Source organism: Octopus bimaculoides, chromosome 20 (assembly GCF_046866305.1).
Source record: "Octopus bimaculoides isolate indiv1 chromosome 20, ASM4686630v1, whole genome shotgun sequence".
NCBI lineage: Eukaryota > Metazoa > Mollusca > Cephalopoda > Octopoda > Octopodidae > Octopus > Octopus bimaculoides.
The window spans coordinates 37,757,805-37,765,304 of NC_142947.1; the positions used below are offsets into that span (position 1 = coordinate 37,757,805).

At 36.3% G+C, this 7,500-nt stretch overlaps 1 protein-coding gene across 2 annotated transcripts in view; it reads left to right on the plus strand.

Moving 5' to 3' along the window:
* The window catches only part of LOC106871144 (protein shifted-like), a 328,503-nt gene that overhangs the window by 279,873 nt on the left and 41,130 nt on the right, over window positions 1-7,500 (plus strand). The window lies entirely within an intron of this gene.

The window sequence follows — 7,500 nt, forward strand, 5'->3', positions numbered from 1 at the left end:
GACTCGCGGTCATAAGATCGCAGTTTCGATTCCCAGACCGAGCGTTGTGAGTGTTTATTGAGCGAAAACACCTAAAGCGCCACGAGGCTCCGGCAGGGGATGGTGGGGAACCCTGCTGTACTCTTTCACCACAACTTTCTCTCACTCTTACTTCCTGCTTCTGTTGTGCCTGTAATTCAAAGGGTCAGCCTTGTCACACTGTGTCACGCTGAATATCCCCGAGAACTACGTTAAGGGTGCACGTGTCTGTGGAATGCTCAGCCACTTGCACGTTAATTTCACGAGCAGGCTGTTCCGTTGATCGGATCAACTGGAACCCTCGACGTCGTAAGCGACGGAGTGCCAACACACACACATTATACCAGAGAAGCAAAAAACGGAAAAGAAATTATTACTCTAGCTTGACTTGTCTAAATTGTGTTCTTTTAAACGAACTAAAGAACTAAAACAGGAATCTGTGGCGCCAAAAAGGAGAGTTCACAATGGGAACCAATAGAATTATTCAGTTTGTATACACAGCTGTTGTATGATTATTATAGGTAAACAAATAATCCAAGCGTAGATTTCTGTTAAACGTTTAATTTCCAAAAATTGTCCTTCCATAATGTCCTTTAGTCATTTTTACAACAGAAACTTTCTCTTTATTCGCGGAATATAAATGATCTGAGAAGACAACCCTAACCCCAACAAAGAAAAAATATAAATATAATAAAGTAAAAATAATAGTAAACACACACACACATGTATATGTAAATATATATATATGTATATAAATGTATGTATGTATATATATATATATATATATATATATATATATATATATATATATATATGTAATATATATCTTTATATATTCATATATACATATATATATATATATATACATACATAGACATATATACACATATATATACATACATAGATATATATGTTTGTATGTGTGTATGTGTGTGTGTGCGTGTGTGTTCCGTATTCGTAGAACTATGGCGCCAAAAAGCAAAGCCACATTCAGTTGTGGATCTAATTAAAATCTATAGTTTTGTGTATACAACTGTTTTATGGTTTCTTAATATTTAATATACAATTCAAGCATGGAATTCACAATACGGAAAATATAATGGCCGCCCAATGAAAGAGACGAAACTATGAAGAAGCGACAGCAGCTTATTGCACTTTACTGTAAATAATGTTTCATTAAAGTTCCATCAGGTTATCCGCTCTCTCACGCATGGTTAACTTCTGGGTCGGTTGTGGTGGTTGAAACACGTTAATGTAGTGATTTTGAAGCAATATGAATAAGGTAAACAAAGTTTAATCGCTATAGATAGGAACAAGAACGCTTCGTGGGTGTTAGGGATGTAGAAGAGGGAGAAAATACCAAGTGCACTAGTAGTGTATTTCATGTATTCTATATTTGTATTTGTTTCTCAAGATTCTTGATGTGAGACCGTCTATTGGAAGATATCGTCTTTTAGGAGAGTCAATTTGTTAGTATTTTAGGGTGAACAGTTTTCTGCTGAGGGTTCTGTCGTACTCTGTATCCGAATGCAGGAGTCGACCTCTTATCAGGCGGTGAAGCAACTCTCAAGGTGTGTCGACCCCTTCTACTGCAAATCCAGAGCTAGTGTAGGTGACGAAACTCCTAAACAACAGCACGAGTTTTGTCATGGATTCAAATATAATATCAGAAGCACAAGTTCGTGCCCTGCAGTCCAACAGGCCCCGTATTAAACATTTCATATCGGGTTGAAGTTGTGATTTTATTCTACGCCTTTAACGCAATATCAAAGATTAAACTTTATTTTTTATCTTTTACTTGTTTCGGTCGTGCTGGGGTCAGGGCCTTGAAATATTGTAGTCGAACGAATCGATCCCAGTACATTTTTTCCCCAAATCTGGTACTTATTCTATCGGTTTCTTTTGCTGAACCACTTAGTTATGAAGATGTAAACATACCAACATCTGTTGTCAAGCTGCAGTAGTGGGGACAAACATAGACAGAAAACACACACACACGGAGTCATACATACAGTCACACACACACACACATACACACACACACACACACACACACACACACACACACACACACACACACACACATTGGACGGACTTCCTTCAGTTTCCGTCCACCAAATCCAACGACAGGGTATAGGTCCGAGGCTAAAGTAGCAGGCACTGAACGGTCAGGAAGCAAACTTCTTAACACAGCCACGTCTACATAACATAAATCTGAAATGAAAATTAATGTAATCTTCTCATCAAGGAAAGAAAGAAAGAAATCAAACTCATCAAGAAGACATTTCCGTGTCAATTGTAAACAAGGGAAAAATACACATCCAATTATATGTATATATATATATATATATATATATATATATATATATATATATATATATATATATATATGTATGTATAAACAGATATAAAAGAGAGAGAGAGAGAATTTGGGTGAGTTTGTGTGTGTGTGTGTGTGTGTTTATCTTTCACTAATATATATCGGCAAAGGACATAAAAGTCAACTAGAAAGCCGGAAATCTGTTGTATTGTATCGCCTAAATGTGTTGCGTGCAACCAATGGAGTTCATGTCGAATGCTGCTGAGTTATCTGCAATTTTTGTCCTGAATTCTTCAAATTGTAAAGGTAATTTATGTGGACACCCTATGTAAAATAATAATAAGTTATAAGTCATCAAACGCACTGTGAACAGCGAGATTCAAAACAATGACTTGCATATTCATTCTTAATACGTTCTGGTAGATTTAAACGTGAAATTGCTAATCGCTATTGTGTTCCATCACCGGAGAACTTCTCCTTTATGACGACTTTGTATTTATAACACAGTCTATTCATTACTGCAAGGGGTTCTGGGACAAACGGGATTTCGATATCAATTGTGTTTCGTCAGCCAGAAACATTGTCGGTCCAATGAATGTAACAAGAACCGATAGTCTTATTTATAATTTCAGACTGTTCGATGATCTGTGATGATATTTGCCAACTAACAATAAATCATTATATGCATAGTGAACAGCGAGAATCAAAAACGATGACTTCCACATTCCTTTATAATACGCTGCTGTGAACTCGAACGTAAATATGCTAATCGTTGTGGTGTTTCATAACAGGAGAAACTTTCTCCTTTACGACGAATGTGTGTTTATAATACATTCGATTCATTTGCACAAAATATAAGTTGTTAGTTCTTACTTTACTTTTTTACTTTTTTACTTGTTTCAGTCATTTGACTGCGGCCATGCTAGAGCACCGCCTTTAGTCGAGCAAATCGACCCCGGGACTTATTCTTTGTAAGCCTAGTACTTATTCTATCGTTCTCTTTTGCCAAACCGCTAAGTGACGGGGACATAAACACACCAGCATCGGTTGTCAAGCAATGCTAGGGGGACAAACACAGACACACAAACACACACACACACACACATGTATATATATACATATATACGACGGGCTTTCAGTTTCCGTCTACCAAATTCACTCACAAGGCTTTGGTCAGCCCGAGGCTATAGTAGAAGACACTTGCCCAAGTTGCCACGCAGTGGGACTGAACCCGGAACCATGTGGTTGGTAAGCAAGCTACTTACCACACAGCCCCTCCTGCGTCTATCATATAACAACTATGCTTACTGTCAACTTATCAGCAGGGAAATCTCTCTCTCTTGCAAGAAAAAACAGCTAAATCTACCTCAAATTATACCGTGTTACCTTTCAAGGATGGGACGCACAAAGCAATATAGTCATTGCTTCAGGGAATAATGACCATAGCTAGAACAACTTCAATTATACATCTGATGACTCAGAACTGACCGACAGGCCCAGTATCAAGAAAAGCAATAAGCTATCGCCGAAACCTCTACAAGAATTACCAGAAGGGTAAAATGGATAAGCAATATTCGAATTCGTTGAATTAACCCGAGCAGAAAAGTAGGAGCCATTGAATTTTGCTGGAGAATAACATCTTGTATGACTCATTACCTCCTCTCTTCTTTTGTAATCTTTCTATCTTTCTCTTTTTCACCTTTGTTTCTTTCCTTTTCACTCTAACCCAAACATGATAAACAGTAAAGTCCGCTCCTTCTCCCTCAGCTTCTATCTCTCCCATACATACATACATACATACATACATACACGTGTTTGTGTGTATGTATATATATAAATATATATATATATATATATATATATATATATATATATATATATATATGTATGTATGTATTATATATATATATATGTATATATACACACTCATGGATACAAATACACACATACACACATAAACTCACATAGACACACACATGCAGGTATACGTGTCCAACCGCCATCGCTGCTTTAAACCTATCCGAACAGCGCCGTTCTCGTCATTTACGAAAACAAGATAAACATTTTCTTCGCGTAATTACTGGCTTTTCGTTGATTCCTTGAGTTGTGCCAAATCCACTCAAGTTGTAATTTGTCCGTCGGCATCGCAGATATCTTCAACAAGTTCTCCTGTACTTTGTCAGGTTTTTGGCATATTTTCAGATATTCTACATCTTTTTTGTTGCTATCGGGATTCATAAATAAATTTTGAAATAAATTAAAACAGGTTTTGCTTTGTTATCTGCTTTTCATCAACCAATCATATATTTTCAACAGTTAACTATCTAATTAACAATTACTTGCCGGCTTTGTTAATGTTGATGTTATTGTTGTTGTTTAGATCCAGGTCACCTCTGATAGGGTACACTTATGGGTGGGAGGCCATATGCCTTCCAGTAGGGACAGACGTTAGAGGATATGTTGGCGACAGGGTTCACTCCATGCCCAACAGTCTTCAACTAGCTGCGAAGAAAAGATGTCAGAAAATTGTCATTATACAGGCGCAAATGTGGCTGTGTGGTAAGAAGCTTGCTTCCCAACCACATTGTTCGGGGTTCAGTCCCACTACGTGGCATTTTGAGCAAGTGACTTCTATTATAGCTACGGGCTGACCAAATCCTTGTGAGTGGATTTGGTTGACGGAAGCTGAAGGCGGCCCAACGTATATATATATATATATATATATATATATATATATGTATGTATATATTTGTGTATTTGTGTCTGTGTTTGTCCTACCCACGATCTCTTGACAATGGATGCTGGTGTGTTTACGTCCTGTAACTTAGCGGTTCGGCCAAATAGACCGATAGAATAAGTACTAGGCTTACAAATAATAAGTCCAGGTGGCGATTACTTTGACTAAAAGGAGGTGCCCCAGCATGGCCGTAGTCAAAATGACTGAAATAGGTAAAAGAATATCTGGACCATGAAAGAGGACAAGTGATACAGTAAGAAGGGCACTGGGGATGACAGAAACAGTTGACCCAGAGTCGCGAGATCTAATTCGACAAAGCTCGTTGCGGTGGTAGGGACCGAAACACTTACAGAGCTGTTTTGCCGGCTGATGAGACATCGGTTCCTGCTTTTGGAGACAGAATACAGCATCGCCCTAAACAAATAATGAAAAGCGTTCCAATTGCGTTCATCTCCTATCTTTTAGGCGAATATACAATGTTCAACATACCCTTTCCATATTTAAAATGGAAAGACGTGATATGGGGGGAACTGTTGTAGCAAATCCAGCGATCACACAGAGTTTATGACTATTACTAAAATTGAAATAGTGAATCGTAGTCTTTTTTCTCCTGCTTTCTCTATAAATTCTCTTCAAATTCAGTTGTAACGCTTCTAAACCACTTGAAAGCGTGATTTAATTAATCTTATTGACTTTAATGTCATGTAGCTGTTGACGTTTTGACAGACATTTCTTCATCATAATATTCGCTTCCATCTTATTAAACAGATATTAGGGTCCTGTTTCCTTTATAAAGTAAACGCACACACACACATATTTCTATAAGAGCAGAGCCCAAAAGAATATACAGACCATACATAGATACTCAATACACATGCGCACAAGCACAAATATTTGTGTGTGTGTGTGTATGCATGTATAGGCGACAGAATCGTTAGCACGCCGGGAAAAATACTTAGCGGTGTTTCGTCCGTCTTTACGTTCAGAGTTCGAATTCCGCCGAGGTCGACTTTGACTTTCATCCCTTCGGAGTTGATAAAACCAGTAGGAATCAAGCACTGGGATCGATAAAATAAGTACCAGTTGAGAACTGGGGTCGATGTAGTAGACTTACCCCGTCCCCCGAAATTGCTGGTCATATTCCAAAATTTGAAAGTAATATCTATACCTTAACGCCAATTGCATTTCATTTAATTGAAGAATACCAATTAAAAATATTATTTCAAAAATTAGTTTATATGCAATCCTGTTTATTAAATATATTCACGATGTGTTTCATCAAATTTTTTCTATAAATTTAATTTCTATATCACTCTTCCCAATTTTATTTCTGTCTTCTTATTGATTATCATCATCATTATTATTATTGTTATACGAAAACACACAGCTTATTTTGCTGGGCATGATGGAAAGTATCAGCTGTCCACAGCCAGCAGACTAAGGTGACACTTCTTTACTAGTCATGCTTCAAGGACTCTGTGAAGAATTTCTGCAGTTCCAAACAATGCTGATTTTTGTAGGTGTTCTACCTTCACACTTGCACCGATCTTTTTCAGCCATGTTGCTAGTAGAGTGCTGATACTTCCAAGTGCACCAATTACTATTAGTATCACGTCTACTTTCTTGACCACAACCTTCGAATTTCCCACTTCAAATCGTCATAGTCGTTTATTTTTTCTTCTTTCACACTGATCCTGTTGTCACTGGGGCATGCTATGTCGATTATCATACATGTTCTTTCTTTTATTATTATTATTATTATTATTATTATTATTATTATTATTATTATTATTATTATTATTCAGTAGTTTTATTTTTATAACGTGCTTTCACTTCACTACCGAGCGCAGCTCTGTGCGCCTTGGGTATGTGCTGTGGTTTGCTGTGGTGCTCTTATGTTTACTGTATTGAAAGTGTTTTGCGTAGAATGTGTGCAGTACCCAGTAGTGCAATTTTCTGTATGTTATATATATTTTATTATTATTATTATTATTATTATTATTATTATTATTATTATTATTATTATTATTATTATTATTATTATTATCATTATTATTATTATTATAAACGTTACTATTGTTGTTGTTGTTGTTGTTGTTGTTATATCATCATCTTCGTCAACATTGTTGTCGTTATTGTTGTTATTGATCAAATTCATGTTTTTTTTTTGTCAGCATGTTGCATTGTCACTCACTAACACTGATTATCTTTGGAAAGTCTGATAACATATGTCTCGGTTTGTTCTGTAACTCATCAATAATTTGGATGTTTTTAATGTTTTTAACGAATTAATCGCACGTAAACCCACACGGGTATATATGAATATATGTATATGTATGTTTATTTAGACAAAAACATATGTATAAAGCACACACACAAAACATATGAATATATATGTATTTATATATATATATATATATATATA